Below are 16,628 nucleotides of genomic sequence, written 5' to 3'. Positions count from 1 at the left end.
TTCCATTGATTGACTATAACAGGAACCCGACTCTCTGGCCCAGAGCTTTTTTTAGATTACTTACAGTGTGGGAACAGGTCCTTCGGCCCAACAAGTCCACACCGACCCTCCGAAGAACAATCAACCCAGACCCATTCCCCTACATTTACCCCTTCACTTAACACTACGGGCAATTTCGCACGGTCAGTTCACCTGACCTGCACATCTGTGGGAGGAAACTGGAGCACCCAGAGGAAACCCACGCAGACATGGGGAGAATGTGCAAACTCCACACAGACAGTTGCCTGAGGCGGGAATTGAACCCGGGTCTCTGGCGCTGGGAGGCAGCAGTGCTAACTACTGTGCCACTGTGCTGCCCATCTATGGGCCCTTCTACTTTGCCACAAGAACCCTTTTGTTATATAGTATGAAAGAGTGTATGTTCATGTGGTGAGATAATGTAATAGTGAAGGTGATAATGAGTGATGATCAAGCAGCTCTCACTGTTCATAGAGACAGTCATGTTTGAGATGTCTGAGACTTAGTTGTAAAATGCGATTGTTTAGTCTCAATGAGCTTCATATTTATCTATTTTACCTGTCCTATTTACCTGCTTTCCTTGCCTCCACAGTGTCTGAAGTTTTAGAGCTGTACTCAATAATACCACAGATGCAATCTGTATTTTGAGAAGCAAGATGTTTTGTAGAAAAGGTACATCTTACTTGTCAAATAGGTAGTGGTACTCATAAAGATTGCAACAATTGTGGAAATCCCTCACTTTTTGAATAATGTAGGTAACAGATGGATCAAAGGAGATCTGTGTAAAAACTGAGGTCAGTCAAAACTCATTGTCTGTTGTCAAATCAGTGTTGTAGCTGCCTGAATAATTTGTCACTTATTCTTTGTATAGTTCTAATCAACCTGCTCAGAAACATTATTGCACACTTCTGGAGCAGCTGGGACATGAACTCTGGCCTCCTGGCTCAGAGGTCGGGACCTTGCCACTGCACCACATTCATTCACTCTATACACCTTTATATTCTTAAAAAATTACAAGTGAAATTTTTATCAAATGCTTGATGGAAATCCAACTAAATTATTATGTGTTGTAAAGCATCTGACTAATTTAGTTATCCCGATATAATTACTGTACTTTGTGACATTACCCATTGTGGCATTACCCACAATGAGCTGTCATGCTCTAATGATGAACATGAATACTCTTGTATGTTGTCTAAGATAAAAAACATTGGGCCAAATGATTTATATTTCTGTAAATTATGTGACTTACACTCACAATATTAGGATTATGGTTGCTATTCTCCAAAGTCAGCTTCATTTTATTTGGCACTCAGCAGACCTTGTTTATTTGTTGAATTTATGTTTATATTCATTGCTTTGCAACAATTTTATCTCCTTTTTTATCCCTCGTATGCACACGTTAACCCAAGATTCATAAACCAATTTAGTTATGTTTAAAATTTTTCAGGTCCAATTCCTGAGAAACAAGTAGCATGTCAACCAGTTCCCTCATTTATTTCCATTCCATTTATGCCCATGGTCACTGATCTGCATCCTTTCTGCAAATACTGATTCTTGGCATCCCACTTACTCACAAGACTGTAATGGAAAAATGCATCAAAAGGAAGAGTACTGCAGCTTTAAGTGAGTTGACTTATTGTAAAATGCATGTTTTGAGGTTTTGCGGTTGACCTGCTGACAAAGCAATCAGTGTGAGTACTCTGCCATTTCAAGCGTAAACTGTACTATAGAAAGAAGGTAATAAAGCACACTTCCTAATTTCCTGGTCCCGCTCCCTCAAGTTGAAAGGGAAACCCTGCCCTCTATTATTTGTATCTGTTTTTAGTCTTTGCCTTCCACCTCTTTTCCCATCCAGCGGCTACATTTTCCATTAGAACACATTGCAGGTTAAGCTGTAATAACCTCACGACTTTTAAAAAGTACATGGATGAACGTTTGAAATGTCGGAACATTTAAGGCTATGGACCAAGTGCTGGAAAGTGGGAGCAGTCTAGATTTAGAGTAGTTTTTTGTGGCACAGACTCACTGAATTGAAGGTTCTCTTCTGTACTGTATAATTCCATGAGATGCTGCTGGGATAAAACTCACTGTGGGTGCTGGGAGCCTTAAATGAAAAGTTTGCTTCTTTGAAAAAATAATAGACAATGACTGGAGTCCAGTCAATCAAGTGGTGACATTTTCTTTGGCTCCCTGTTTGGAAGATTAGACTTTCAATACCCTAAGTGTTTTTAATCAAACTTTGCCAATTATCAATTTGATTTGCCATTCACAATATTCCAGACTTTTAATGAAAATGATAAGCATCACTATTGCCTCAGAAATATTGAGGTATGACACCAAACTTGGAACAGTTTACCATAGCTTCTCACTTCTAATGCTACCGTAAAAACAGAAAAGGCTGGAAATGCTCAGCAGATCAGGCAGTGTCTAAGAGGAAAACGGAGTTAACCAGTTGAGGTCTTGGCTCTTTCAAGATGAACCCAGTTACACAGAGTTAAAATCAATCCCAGTGTGTTGATTTGATAACCCTTTTGCCAGAAATTCTGATGCTGTTGGATTTTTATCGGGACTCAAACCTGACATTTTACCAATTTCCCAATTAACTAATCTATCCACAGATTTGATTCCACTTTAAGGATGGGTTGGGATGGTTGTAAACCAAAACTAGGTGCCAAAATGTAAGGTAGTCACTGGAATAAGAGTTCAGGGGAAACGTCGGACCCAGCTAGAAATGCGATCAGAGACATTATAGGATCAGTAAATGTAAGATATTACACATGTCGGGGGAGGGGTCTGATATGGCTTTCAAGTGACCCTGGAGCCTAAAGTTGGCAGTACTGAATGATGCCTGTGGATAGACAGTCATACCTTCTATTGCATTAATCTTATTGGAGAGAAATTTTAACTCCTTTTTAGAGCTAACAGATGCACAACCGATAAGAGACTTTTATGAAAGTTTCTTCTCCCCTGAGTCCCCCAAAACTTGAAAAGGAATATTACATGATTTAATAACTTTTAGTTACAGCTTAATGTCATGAAACATTTCTATTTAAGTCTTTCTGGCATACCAGAATTTTTTTGGACAAAATTCGTTTAATGTACTATATATACTATTTCTGAGACTAGACTACAGTTTTAATTTAAAAAGTCACCTTTTACGGGGCAATATTATGGAGGGTTGAAATCCACTCTCTCTCGCCACCTTGTTTTTGTAGAGTTGCCAGGTCAGAGACTGTGTTTCTCCCAATCTCATCCCCAGAAATATAGCAAAATGGGCAAAAGGTCTGTGTACAAACAGGAGGAACTGAACAACCACCTTCAATAATGTGCTAGTCAATAATTTGCGCTATTAGATTTGCACAAGTGTGAGATAGCATTCATTGGTGACTGGCGATGAATAGAAGATGTTTAGATTTTTGACTAACAGTCAGGATTAGACCTCTCTTTGAGTTTCTGGCCAAAAAGTGACAGTCAACTGTAAAATGAGATTGACCGATACTTGAGTATATACGGTATAACGTTTTTTTGATTCTGCTCAATGCCACTGGATACTCCTGAACACCAAAGAGAATTTATGCAGATTAATGCATGATAAATGACCCATCGACTGAACAAAAGAGTACTATTGATTTCAGTGAGCTTTCTGCTTATGTATGCAGCAAAATATTTGACACAAGGTGAGATTGATGGCTAGTAGACAACGTTTTCAAAACTTCAAGAAATGAATTCAAAGCACTAAACTAGGGAGCACTATGATGAATGGATTTCAATGACAACTATTTTTCATAACAGAAAAATAGAAAAGTGCCTGTTTTTGAGGAACACAATGAGCCTTCCATTTCTGCTGATGTATTCAGTACAGAATTATGGAGTGCACTTGAGATCACATGGTTACTTTTCTCAGTAGCATATCAAAGTGTATTCTTCAATTTCATCAGTCATAGGCCATTTACACAACTGTTACATTATATAGATCTGTCTTGCCATTCAAGGGCAAGCTGTGATATTGATGTTACATTAATCTTTCAGAATCTACAAATGCCAAGGATATAAATCCAACTCTTGTACTCACATAACCACCATGACAAGTATTTGCTTGTTGACTTGACAGATTTGAAGGGAAAATGCAGAGTTTGTGGGTTTTTGTAGTATTCTAAATGCTCCTTGATTGCAAATTTCTAGTCAGCGATACTGTTTAATTTGGGATAGAAACATGCTGATTTTCTGTGGCATTCTTGTTTCAGAACAAGAGGAGAGTTATATTAAGTAACACAGTACATTACTTAATAATGAAGGAAGTGTTTTAAGTAGACCCCACTTTCCTAATGGACTTAAATGGATTGCCTCAAGAAAAGCTGACTACTGCTTAGTGGAGTTTAATATAACTTGTCTTTCACAGATATCACTGTGGCAAGAGGAAGTCTAAAAGGCTGAAGGTTAAGGAATGGAGAGTATTGTTGAGCTGGAGGAGTGATGAGGCCATGAAAAGTTTGAAAAAAGATCTATCTATCTATTCTATCATTGAAACATAAGAATTTTAAATTGAAAATAGACTTATAGAGTCACACAGCACGGAAACAATCCCTTCCATCCAATTAGTCCATGTACCCAAACTAAATTAGTCCTGTCTGCCTGCATTTGGCCCATATCCCTCCAAACCTTTCCTACTCATGAACTGATCCAAATGTCTTTTTAACATTGTAATTGTACCTGCATATACCACTTTGTCTGGCGGTTCATTCTGTATTTAAAACAGAGGTAGATAGGTTCTTGATTGACAAGGGGATCAAAGCTTATGATGAGAAAGTAGGAAAATGGGGCCGAAAAACATATCAGCCACCATTGAATGGCGGAACAGACTCAATGGGCTGAATGGCCTAATTTCTGCTCCAATATCTTAAGATCTTACAAAACCACTCTGTGTTAAAAAAAAGTTGCCCCCATGACCTTTTTAAATCTTTCTTGTCTTGCCTTAAAAATATGCCAGCTATGGAAAAGATCCTTGACATTCACCTTATCTATACCCCTCCTGATTTTATAAACCTCCTATGCTCCATTGGAAAATGTCCCGGGCTTTCCTCTCCATTTTGACATCTCAAACCCTCCAGTCTCAGCATGATCCTGGTAAATCTCTTCTGAACACTCTCCACTTTAATAATATGCTTCCTATAACAGGGTGACCAGAACTGCATTCAGTGCTCCAAAAGAGGCCTCACCAATATCCTGTATAACAGCATCACAACTCCTACACTCAAATGCCTGAGCAGTTGAGGCAAGCGTGCTAAATGCCTTCTTAACTAGCCTTAACCTGTGATGCAAATTTCCAAGAATTATGTACCTGAACCTTTCAGCCTCCCTGTTCTACAACACTATCCAGGGAGTTCTGGGGAGGGTTGAAAAGTCTGGTGTTGGAAAAGCTCAGCTGGTCAGGCAGCATCGGCGGAGCAGGAGAGTCGACGTTTCAGGATTCCTGTTGAAGAGCTTATGCTCAAAACGTCAACTCTCCTGCTCCTCCGATGCTGCTGTGCTTTTCCAGCACCACAACTTTTGACTCTGATCTCCAGCATCTGCAGTCCTCACTTTCTCCTAGTTCTGGGAGGGAACTCATGTAGGTCACCTGGAGCAGAAATGCTCTGTAAGGAGGATTTAGTGTTTAACAGGATATGTTTAACAGAGATTGAAAAGAGCTAAAGTTTATTGAGAGGAAATCATTGGAGTTGGCAAAGGATGAATGAGAGTTTCTGCTGGAGGTGAATTGAGGCAAATAGGCTGGCAATGTGATGGATGTGGAAATAGGCATTTAGATTCACTGCTAAGTGCAACTTGAAGCAAATAGGATAACAATGGCTGCTTGCAATTTTGAAACTGAGACAGTGTCTAAGAGAAGCAGTCCTTTCCGCTGGTCTGTGGAATAAATGTGACATTGATGGTGTCTTTGATTGTGTCAAAGAGTACTGAGAGATCGAGCAAGTTGAAAAAGAAGAAAAGATCACAGTGAAAGGATGCAATTAGTTATTTTTATTAGGCTATTGCAATACTGTGGCAGCATCATCAACCTAATTTGCAACATTGTGGATGGATTTGTGATCAGCTGGAAATTAGACAAACCATTGAAGAATGTTTGAAAGGAAGGACACGTTTTAGAATGGACAGTTGCTTGCACGGACAGTGTAGTGCAATGCAGCAAGGTCAGGCAGGTGGACCTAATAGAATTTGAGTTCCCTAATTGTGGCTGTTAATGTGGTCCAATCAGGGAGCCCCAATTGAGATATACACAGGAGTGTCAGACATTCTGGTACTTTGAGAGCTGGTTCTGAGGGAGCTGGATCAGTTTCAAGGTCAGTCCATGTGTAAATAAATGGTGAATTGGTGAAGGGCTACCGGCCTCTGGGGAGTTGTTTCAGATAGAGGGTTGTTTTTATTCACTCGTGGGATATGGGCATTGCTGGCTGGGCCAGTATTTAATCCTGATCTGGGGTTTCCCCAGAGATGTTGATAGTGAGCTACCACTGTGCCACCACCTCTGCTGAGTCTGTCCTGCTGGTAGGACAGTGGTGATGGTGCCTGGAACATACTGTGTAAGCTGTTATTTCATGAAAATGACTATGAACTGTTGCTTAACTAACCTGTGAGACAGCTCTCCCAATTTTGACACTAGTCCCAAACGTTAGTGAGGAGGACTTTGCAGGGTGACAGAGTGTTTTTGCCTAAATTAGTGCCAGATTTTTTTGTCCAATTTCATTTCTTTGTTGAGACTTCATTCTGATAATTCCAACTAACTGGCTTGCCCTGACCATTTTAGAGGGCAGTTGAGAATCAACCCTATTACTGTGCATCTGGAGTCACATATAGACCATACCTGTTAAGGACAGCTGATTTCCCTTGCTGAAGGACCTTAGTGAATGACACAGTGGCTCAGTGGTTAGCACTGCTGCCTCACAGCGCCAGAGACTTGGGTTCGATTCCTGTCTCAGGTGACTGACTGACTGTGTGGAGTTTGCACATTCTTCCTGGCTCTGCGTGGGTTTCCTCCCACAGTCCAAAGATGTGCAGGTCAGGTGAGTTGACTGTGTGAAATTGCCGGTAGTGTTAGGTGAAGGGGTAAATGTAGGGGAATGGGTCTGGTGGGTTGTGCTTTGGTGGGTCGGTGTAGACGTGTTGGGCTGAAGGGCCTGTTTCCACACTGTAAGTAATCTAATCTAAACCAGGTAGGCTTTCCCAAAAATTGGCAGTGGGTTTCATGGTTATCATTAGACTCTTAATTTCAGATTTTTATTGAATTCAAATTCAATGGCATGATTCAAACCCAGGTCCCCAAGACCTTAACTGGGTTTCTGGATTAATAGTCTAGTGATAATACGGGTGAGATGTTGCCTCTGTCTGAGATGGTGAGGTTTTGGAGAAATGGGGTAATAAAAAGGGCATCATAGATGCAGGCAAATAAGTAATTAAATGAATTATGGACTGCAGAGCTGCAATAGTAATTGGTCAGAGGCTTGTAATGCATTTCATGATGTTGGGATGTCATAAATGACTTTTTGATGGCATACTGTGGAAAATGATCTTCTTTAATGATTGAGAAATACATTTAACCAAGGCACAGATTTTCCTTTACTGTTTTCTGAATTATGCAAAAGACATTTTCTATATCTCTGACAGGGTGGGCAATATCTCAGATTAAAGTTTGCTCCACAGAAGTGCAATAGAGTATCATGTGACAACCTTAATGTAGCTTATACAAGTTGGTTGAAAATGAATCCGATCTTAAAAAAGAATCTGTGTCAAATTGAAAGCTGACTATGCTAAATTACCTTTTTTCTTTTTCCTATATTATAGTGCTGACTCGGGAGCTTTGAATCCTCTTGAGTCGAAGGGCTGAGGAAGATATACTTGAAGGTACTTAGTTCAGTACTGCATGTCACTAATCCCACTTTCAGTGATAAGACAAGTACGGCATTATGTGCTCCTTTAAAGTAACAATTTCAGGCAAATCTATGCTAATTTAATATTACCAATTTGATGAAATTGATGGTTACTAGGAGTAAAATTTTATTTTAATGACAAAATGGAAACCTGGAGGTAAGCCAGATTGCTTCTTCCCACTGAGCAAAAGTTTGAAGTAGAGATAGTCATTTTAAGACTTGCATGTGGCTTGTGTTCAATTAAAACAACATTTTAACAATTCAATTCACATGCTTTTGTTGCATAAGCCAAATAATTTTGTTTTCAGAGACTTCTATAATTACACCTATTTTACGAGTGATTATGGAGCCATCGAACCTCACCTCCTCCCTGCCTTCATGAGCTTCCAGGCACATTGACGGAAATCCTATTGCATCTCTAATTTCAGTCTTACTTAGACCCAAACATAGTTAGAGAACTGTGTTCGTAGAGTCTCTACATTGTGGAAGCAGCCCATTAAGTCCAATCCAACACTCCAAACTGCATCCCACCCAGATCCAGCCCCCACCCCATCCCTGTAACCCTCTTTCCACCTATCCTGCACATCCTTGAACATGGCCAATCCACCTAACGTGCACACCTTTGGACTGTGGGTGGAAACCAGAGCACCCACAGGAAACCCACACAGACATGGAGAATTTGCACAGGCAGCCACCTGAGGCTGGAATCGAACCTGGGTACCTGGTGCTAACCACTGAGCGACTGTGCTTCCCTGCGTTGTGTTCTGGATGTCTCAATTTAGGAGAGATATATTAGTCATGGTTGAAAGGAGTGCAGCATAAAATTACCAGGTTTTGTTTTAGTTTGTTCAAGGGTTATGGACATTGCTGGCTGGGCCCACAAATATTGCTCTTTGCTAATTACTCCCTGAATTAAAAGGCTTGCTAGTGCTATTTTACGAGTCAATTAATACTCAGTCACAATGCTGTGGTTCTGGCATAATATGAAGGCCAAAACACAAGGATGGTGGATTGCCTTACCTAGATTACATTAATAACCAGATAAGTTTTAGAAACATGGAAACTGATTAGATTCCATACAGCGTGGAAACAGGCCCTTCAGCCCAAACAGTTCACACCGACGCCCTAAAGAGTAACCCACCCAAACCCATTTCCTCCTGACTAATGTATCTAACACCATGGGCAATTTAGCATGGCCAATTCTCCTGACCTGTACATCTTTGGACTATGGAAGGAAACCAGAGCACCAAAGGAAACCCATGCAGACACGGTGAGAATGTGCAAACTCCACACAGACAGTCGCTTGAGGCTGGAATCGAACTTGGGACCCTGGTGCTATGAGGCAGCAGTGCTAACCACTGAGCCACCATGCCACCCCACAGTGTAAACCATTCAGCCCCTTGAGCCTGCTTTGCTAATCATTGATTAATCATCGAACTATTTATCCTGTTACTGCTAATCATCCAATTCAATATCCTGTTACCACTTTCTCTCTATAATCTTTGATCCTTTTAGCCCTAAAACAATATCTAACTCCTTCATCCAAAACATTCTTTCCAAACCATTCAATTCGTTAGCTAGTAAAGTTGGGGTGTGGGACCCAGGGAGATAATGAGGAAAGATATCCATCTGAGACTGGTACAGTTGAGAATAGAAGTGAGTCAAACAGTCAGGGCGGGCAGGGACAAGGTAGGACTAATAAATTAAATTGCATTTATTTCAATGCAAGGGGCCTAACAGGGAAGGCAGATGAACTCAGAGCATGGTCAGAAACATGGGACTCGGATATCATAGCAAATACAGAAACATGGCTCTGGAATGGACAGGACTGGCAGCTTGATGTTCTAGGATACAAATGCTACAGGGAGGCAAGAGGAGGGGGAGTGGTGGTTTTGATAAGGGATAGCATTGCAGCTGTGCTGAGGGAGGATATTCCCGGAAATACATCCAGGGAAGTTATTTGGGTGGAACTGAGGAACAGGAAAGGGATGATTACCTTATTGGGATTGTATTATAGACCCCCCAGTAGTCAGAGGGAAATTGAGAAACAAATTTGTAAGGAGATCTCCGCTATCTGTAAAAATAATAGGATGGTTATGATGGGGGAATTTAACTTTCCAAACATAGACTGTGACTGCCATAGTGTTGAGGGTTTCAATGGAGAGGAATTTGTGTGTACAAGAAAATTTTCTGATTCAATATGTGGTTGTAACTACTAGAGAAGGTGCAAAAGTTGACCTATTCTTGGGAAATGAGGCAGGGCAGGTGACTGAGGTGTCAGTGGGGGAGCCCCTTGGGGCCAGTGACCATAATTCTATTTGATTTAAAGTAGTGATGGAAAATAATAGACCAGATCTAAAAGTTTTAAAGTTCTAAATTGGAGAAAGGCCAATTTTGATGGTATTAGGCAAGAACTTTCAAAAGCTGATTGGGGTGTAGATCTTCACAGATAAAGGGACAGCTGGAAAATGGGAAGCCTTTAGAAATGAGATAACAAGAATCCAGAGTAAGTATATTCCTGTCAAGGTGAAAGGAAAGACTGGTAGGTATAGGGACTGCTGGATGACTAAAGAAATTGAGGGTTTGGCGAAGAAAAAGAAGGAAGCATATGTCGGGTACAGACAGGATAGATCAAGTGAATCCTTGGAGTACAAAGGAAGTACGAGTATACTTGAGAGGGAAATCAGGAGGGCAAAAAGGGGACATGAGATAGCTTTGGCAAATAGAGTTAAGGAGAATCCAAAGAGTTTTTGTAAATACATTAAGGACAAAAGGATAACTAGGGAGAGAATAGGGCCCCTCAAAGATCAGCAAGGCAGCCTGTGTGTGGAGCTGCAGAAAATGGGGGAGATACTAAACGAGTATTTTGCATCAGTATTTACTGTGGAAAAGGACATGGAAGATATAGAATGTCGGGAAATAGATGGTGACATCTTGCAAAATGTCCAGATTACAGAGGAGGAAGTGCTGGATGTCTTGAAACAGTTAAAGGTGGATAAATCCCCAGGAACGGTTCAAGTGTACCCTAGAACTCTGGGAAGCTAGAGAAGTGATTGCTGGGCCTTTTGCAGAGACATTTATATCATCGATAGTCACAGGTGAGGTGCTGGAAGACTGGTGCCACTGTTCAAGAAGGGTGGTAAGGACACGCCAGGGAACTATAGCCCGGTGAGCCTGATGTCAGTGGTGGGAAAGTTGTTGGAGGGAATCCTGAGAGACAAGATGTACATGTATTTGGAAAGGCAAGGACTGATTAGGGATAGTCAACATGACTTTGTGCATTAGAAATCATGTCTCTCAAAATGGAGTTTTTTGAAGAAGTAACAAAGAGGATTGATGAGGACAGAGCAGTGGACGTAATCTATATGGACTTCAGATAGGCATTCGACAAAGTTCCCATCTGGTCGGCATTGACGGGTTGGACCGAAGGGTCTGTTTCCGTGCTGTACAACTCTATGATTCTAGGGTTACCATAAATGGTTGCCATTATGCTAGCTTTTTTATTTCTAAATTTCTTAAACTTCAGCTTTCACAATCTGCTACAGTTAGATTATCCTGGGATTCCGGATTAATAATTGGTTAGATTATTAATCATTACCACTATGGCATTGTCTTCCTGATTCCAGTTGTGTGGTGAAATTCCTCAGTCTTGGATTAACTTGCCTGAAATGAACAAATGTATTCCGCCTACTGGAAATTTGGCAAAATGTGACTATCAACCTTTAAATCCTTCCAATTTGCCTGATGCCATGCAGGAGACTGACCTGGTCAGTCACCCTGCAGAAAGCAATGGCAATCCACTGCAACGCTTTGCCCTTAAGTGTGGATCAATTCGATAGATGTCCATAGCTCAACTCTCAGAAACAAAAATGGGAAAGTACAGACAGGGTAGATCATGAGCGACTCCTTCTGTACGCTATGAATTTCAGAACTAGAAAGCAAAGGCTAGAAATTATAGTCAGATCTTTCAGGAGTAAATTTGGGAAATATTGCTAAGTATAAAGAGTGGCAGAAATGTGGAAATCCCTTCCACAAACACAATTGATATTAGATTATTTATTGATTTTTAAATCTGAATTCTTTATTCAAAGCTGTTAGAGATTATAGGACAAAGATATGTATGTGGAGTTAGGCCACGAAAATCAGCCATGATATCCTGTTTAATTAGCTTGATGGGCTAATGTCAAGATTAAAGTGGTGCTGGAAAAGTACAGCAGGTCAGGCAGCATCCGAGGAGCAGGAAAATCGACGTTTCAGGCAAAAGCCCTTCAGCAGGAATGAGGCCTCATTCCTGATGAAAGGATTTTTGCCTGAAACGTCAATTTTCTGCTCCTTGGATGCTGCCTGACCTGCTGTGCTTTTCCAGCATGACTGTAATCGTGATTCTGATCTCCTGCATCTGCATTCCTCACTTTCGCCATCTTGATGGGCTCAAGACCTACCTGTCTTCCTATGTTTTTTGTATATGTTTCTGATTTGTGGTGTAATGGCTGGTGTCATAGTTATAGAGATGTACAGTACGGACACAGACCCTTCGGACCAACCTGTCCATGCCAACCAGATATCCCAACCCAATCTAGTCCCACCTGCCAGCACCCGGTCAATTTGCTTTGTATACAAAAAACAGAAGCCTGCTTCAAAACAGCAGTTCTGGATTATTTGTATTATCCATATAAAATGATGATTTAAAAACTGTCTTCATAACGGAACTAGGTATTTTCTTAAGGTTGAAGTAACATTTGTAACAGGTAGATTATGTAAAGTCATGTTTTTTGCTGACCTCTTTCAAAATTCTTACCAAATAAAATCAGAACCAACATATCTTCCTTTTTATATAAAGACCCGAGTCACAGAAATTGGGAATAGGAAAACTCCATTCAGTCCTTTTAGCTTCTTTCGCCATTGGGTTGGATCAATACTGATCATGTCTCTGTAACTCAATATTATTGCCTAACTTTAAATAAATCAAAAAATTGCAGATGTTGAAGATCTGAAACAAAAGCAAAAATTGCTGGAGAGATTCAGCAAGTCTGGCAGCATCTGTGGAGGGGAAAGCAAAGTTATTATTTTTGAGTCCAGTGATCCTTCCTCAGAATGCCCTAAAAAAAGGGTCACTGTACTCAAACCATTGACTCTGCTTTCTCTCTGCAGGTGCTGCCGGACCTGCCGAGTTTCTTCTGCAATTTTTGCTTTTGTTTTCCTTGCCTAACAATCTTATAATCACAGATCTGAAATGTTTAATTAATGTAGCCACAACAGCTTTTGGCGGAAGAGAGGTCCAGATTTTCATGAGGTTTTGTGTAAAGTGGTTCCTGACATTATCCTAAATAGCCAAATTCCAATTAAAGGTAACTGGTTTTTCTACGTACAATATCAATTCAGTTAAACATCATGAACATCTCAATCACATCATCCCTTTACTCTTCCATATTGAAAAGAATACAACTTTTACCCATGTCCTCATAACTTAGTATTTTTACCCCTGGTAACATTGTTGGGAATCTGCAGTGTAACCCCTCTGAGACTAATGGATTCCCTCTGAGATCTGGTACCCAGAATTGAACAACTCACCAAGACGTCTGCTCCTTTTGGAATTTGAGATTTGCTGTTGTTCCCATGTTACGGTAAAACTGCCTCTCAAAATAACACATTTTTCAAAACAAGCATCTCTGATCCTGTTTATGCACACTGCTAAGGTATTGTCATCAGAGGTCTGTAAACAACTCTCTCCAAATCTTTCTTATTTGGTCTTCAGTTTTACTCAGTCTTTCTACTGTCTGCTCATGAATGCTTGAATGCAAAATAGATCCAGTCACTCGCTTAAACATTAGCAAAAGCAGTCAACGTATTTTGTTTTGATGTTTGGTTAATTAGAAATGCATGAATGTGCATGACTTTCCACAGTGCTTTGTTGCTACCAGAAAATTAATTACGTATTTACAAAACTGTCACCATTCAGTGATAGATGATTTTCACTCTGTAAACTTCCTTGTGTCTCAGTTTTGCCTTTATATGATAAATAGAAATTCCTACGTAATCAGCTCATCAAGTCTGTTCTGGCATTTATTGGATGATTTAATCCTCAACTCCATTTTCTTGCCTTTTCCCCATAGCCCTTGATTCCCTTACTGATTAAAAACCTCTCTATCTCAGTCTTGAATATACTTAATTAGTCGTCCAGTAGTATTCTGGAGGTTTCCTCTCATGATCTCGGAGCTCTGAAGAGTCACCTAGACTCAATGTTAGCTTTCTCGCTCTCGCTCTCGCTCTCTCCATGGATGCTGTCTGACCCGCTATGATCTCCAACATTTGTTGTCTTCAGTATAGCATCTTGGAGATTGACTTTCGACACCTGGGCACACGAGGCCGATCCTGTGGACTTGGCAGCCCCTGCAGATTACTTACATTTGGATGAACTTGTTTTATCCTGTGCAGATCTTAGGTTTGTTGCTTAGTTTTCTTGCTGTTTGCATTTATGGCTTGCATAAACTAATTGCTCTGAAATTTTGATATTTTATGAATTGTCTTCTGATTGAATTTGACAGCACATCTCAAACAGATTCTGGGCAGTTTTTGGAAGAATAGAGATTTTTTAAATATAAGTGATAATGTCAGGGCCTGAGGCCTTCAAAGTGAATGATTTCCTTCAATGAATTCACCCCAGAGACTCAACATGCTAGATTGTTAATCTGGCAAACAGATGATGGTGATCCACATTGCTTCCAGCTACTTCTCCAGTTGACAAAATCAATCAGAGTTCATGATAATTGGTTTGCCTTCCTGCAATAGGAGGAGATTGTTATTTGAAATTAACAGGCTTAAATATCCTCTTACACCGGAAAGAGATGCTTAACCCTTGACTGCTTCATTTTTAGTATGCTTTATTTATGCTCTGCTCTAGTTAATATGACTGGAGTGTTAATTTCATAAAGTGGTAGAGATGTACAGCAAGGAAACAGACCTTTTTGTCCAACTCGTACATGCCTACCAGATAGTCTCAATTAATCAGACAGAGAGCATGAGTTCAAGTGGCAGATCATTTTTTTAAGAATATGAATTCAATTTTAACAATCTGGACATAAATAGTTGGTATTGGTGAAATGAAAATGATTATTGTAAAAAACCTAACTGGTTCACTATGTCCCTTATGGAAGGAGACATTTCTGCTTTTGGCTATATATGGCTCTAACCCTATACTGAAGATTCCTGAAGAAGGGCTGGTATAAGGGAACACCATGTGCAAGTTCCTTTCCAAGCCACATTTCATCCTGACTTGGAACTAAATTGTCATTCCTTCACTGTCACTGGGTCAAAATTCTGGAACAAAATCCTCTAAGTTGAAGGGAATAGATGATGAATGGTAGAACCCTGGGAAACACCGAGGATGTGAAGGACTTAGGTGTACATGCCCACCAGTGCCTTAAGACAGTGGGATAAGTAGATAGTGGTTAAGACGTCATGGGGAATACTTTCCTTTATTGGTGGAGCCAGATCACTTAAGAGCAGGGAGATGATACTAGAACTGCATGAAAACTTAGGCCATGAGTATTATGTGTTGCTGGTTAAAGCACAGCAGGTTAGGCAGCATCCAAGGAACAGGAAATTCGACGTTTCGGGCCAGAGCCCTTCATCAGGGCTCTGGCCCGAAACGTCGAATTTCCTGTTCCTTGGATGCTGCCTAACCTGCTGTGCTTTAACCAGCAACACATTTTTCAGCTCTGATCTGCAGACCTCACTTTTACATGAGTATTATGTGCAGTTCTGGGATCTATATTATTGGGGGAATGTGATTGCACTGGAGAAGGAATGGAGGAGATTTACCAGGATGTACTGAAGTCAACAAATGCTGGAGATCACAGCGGGTCAGACAGCATCCATGGAGAGACAGCGAGCTAACATTTTGAGTCTATATTAACACTCTAGACACTGATCTCCAAGATTTGTTGTCTTCAGTACAGATTCCAGCATCTGCAGTAATTTTTTCCAACATTTTACCTGATGTTGTCTGGGCTGGAGAGTTTTAATTATGAACAGGGATTTAATTGACTGGGATTGTTTTCCTTGGAGCTTTGAAGACTGAGGGGGGTCATGAGTGAGATGTCGAACATTGAGAGATATAGCAAGGTTGACAGAAAGATGGAGGGATCAATGTGCAGGGGGCCTAGATTTAAGGTAAGATGCTGAAGGTTTAGAGGGGCTGTGAGGAAATGCTTTTTCACCCAGAAGATGGTTGGAATGAGGAACTCACTGCCTGTAAGGATGGTCAAGACAGAAACTCTCCAAATATTGAAGAAGTATTTGGATGAGTACTTATAATGCCAAGGCATACAAGACTATGGGCTAAGTGCTGGAAAATGAGATTACAGTAGTAGGATGGTTGTTTTTTGACTGGCATGGACTCAATGGGCTGAAGGGCCTTTTTCTGTGTTGTTGATCTCCATGACACTATAACTCTCTTCCAAACTGTACAGTGGCTATACTTACACCCCATGGACTGCAGCACATGAAGATAGACAACTGACCACCACCTTCACCAGGGCAATTGGTTATGGTTTGGTAACAATGGCTGTGCCAACATTTATAATGTCCCATGTAAGAATGAAAATGAAAAGACTTGTCAACCCATCCAATTGCATCAAATAATTATTGATTGAAGAAAATACCCTTCTCCAGCATTTCTGGGCA

At 40.5% G+C, this 16,628-nt stretch overlaps 1 protein-coding gene across 4 annotated transcripts in view; it reads left to right on the top strand.

Annotated features, from left to right (window-relative positions):
• Positions 1 to 16,628, top strand: part of lypd6b (LY6/PLAUR domain containing 6B) — a 173,516-nt gene that overhangs the window by 20,422 nt on the left and 136,466 nt on the right. For 2 of the 4 annotated variants that reach the window (XM_060827819.1, XM_060827820.1), the window contains exon 2: positions 7,858 to 7,917. The exons of 1 other annotated variant lie outside the window; for it this stretch is intronic. The gene's annotated coding sequence lies outside the window, so the exon portion shown is untranslated. Of the gene's footprint in view, positions 1 to 7,857; positions 7,918 to 8,054; positions 8,101 to 16,628 lie in introns of those variants that run through there. One more of the 4 variants, XM_060827823.1, reaches the window with a different exon arrangement.

This window comes from Hemiscyllium ocellatum, chromosome 7 (genome assembly GCF_020745735.1).
Source record: "Hemiscyllium ocellatum isolate sHemOce1 chromosome 7, sHemOce1.pat.X.cur, whole genome shotgun sequence".
Lineage (NCBI taxonomy): Eukaryota > Metazoa > Chordata > Chondrichthyes > Orectolobiformes > Hemiscylliidae > Hemiscyllium > Hemiscyllium ocellatum.
The sequence above is the reverse complement of the archived record's forward strand: the minus strand, read 5'-3'. Positions and strand labels throughout refer to the sequence as shown.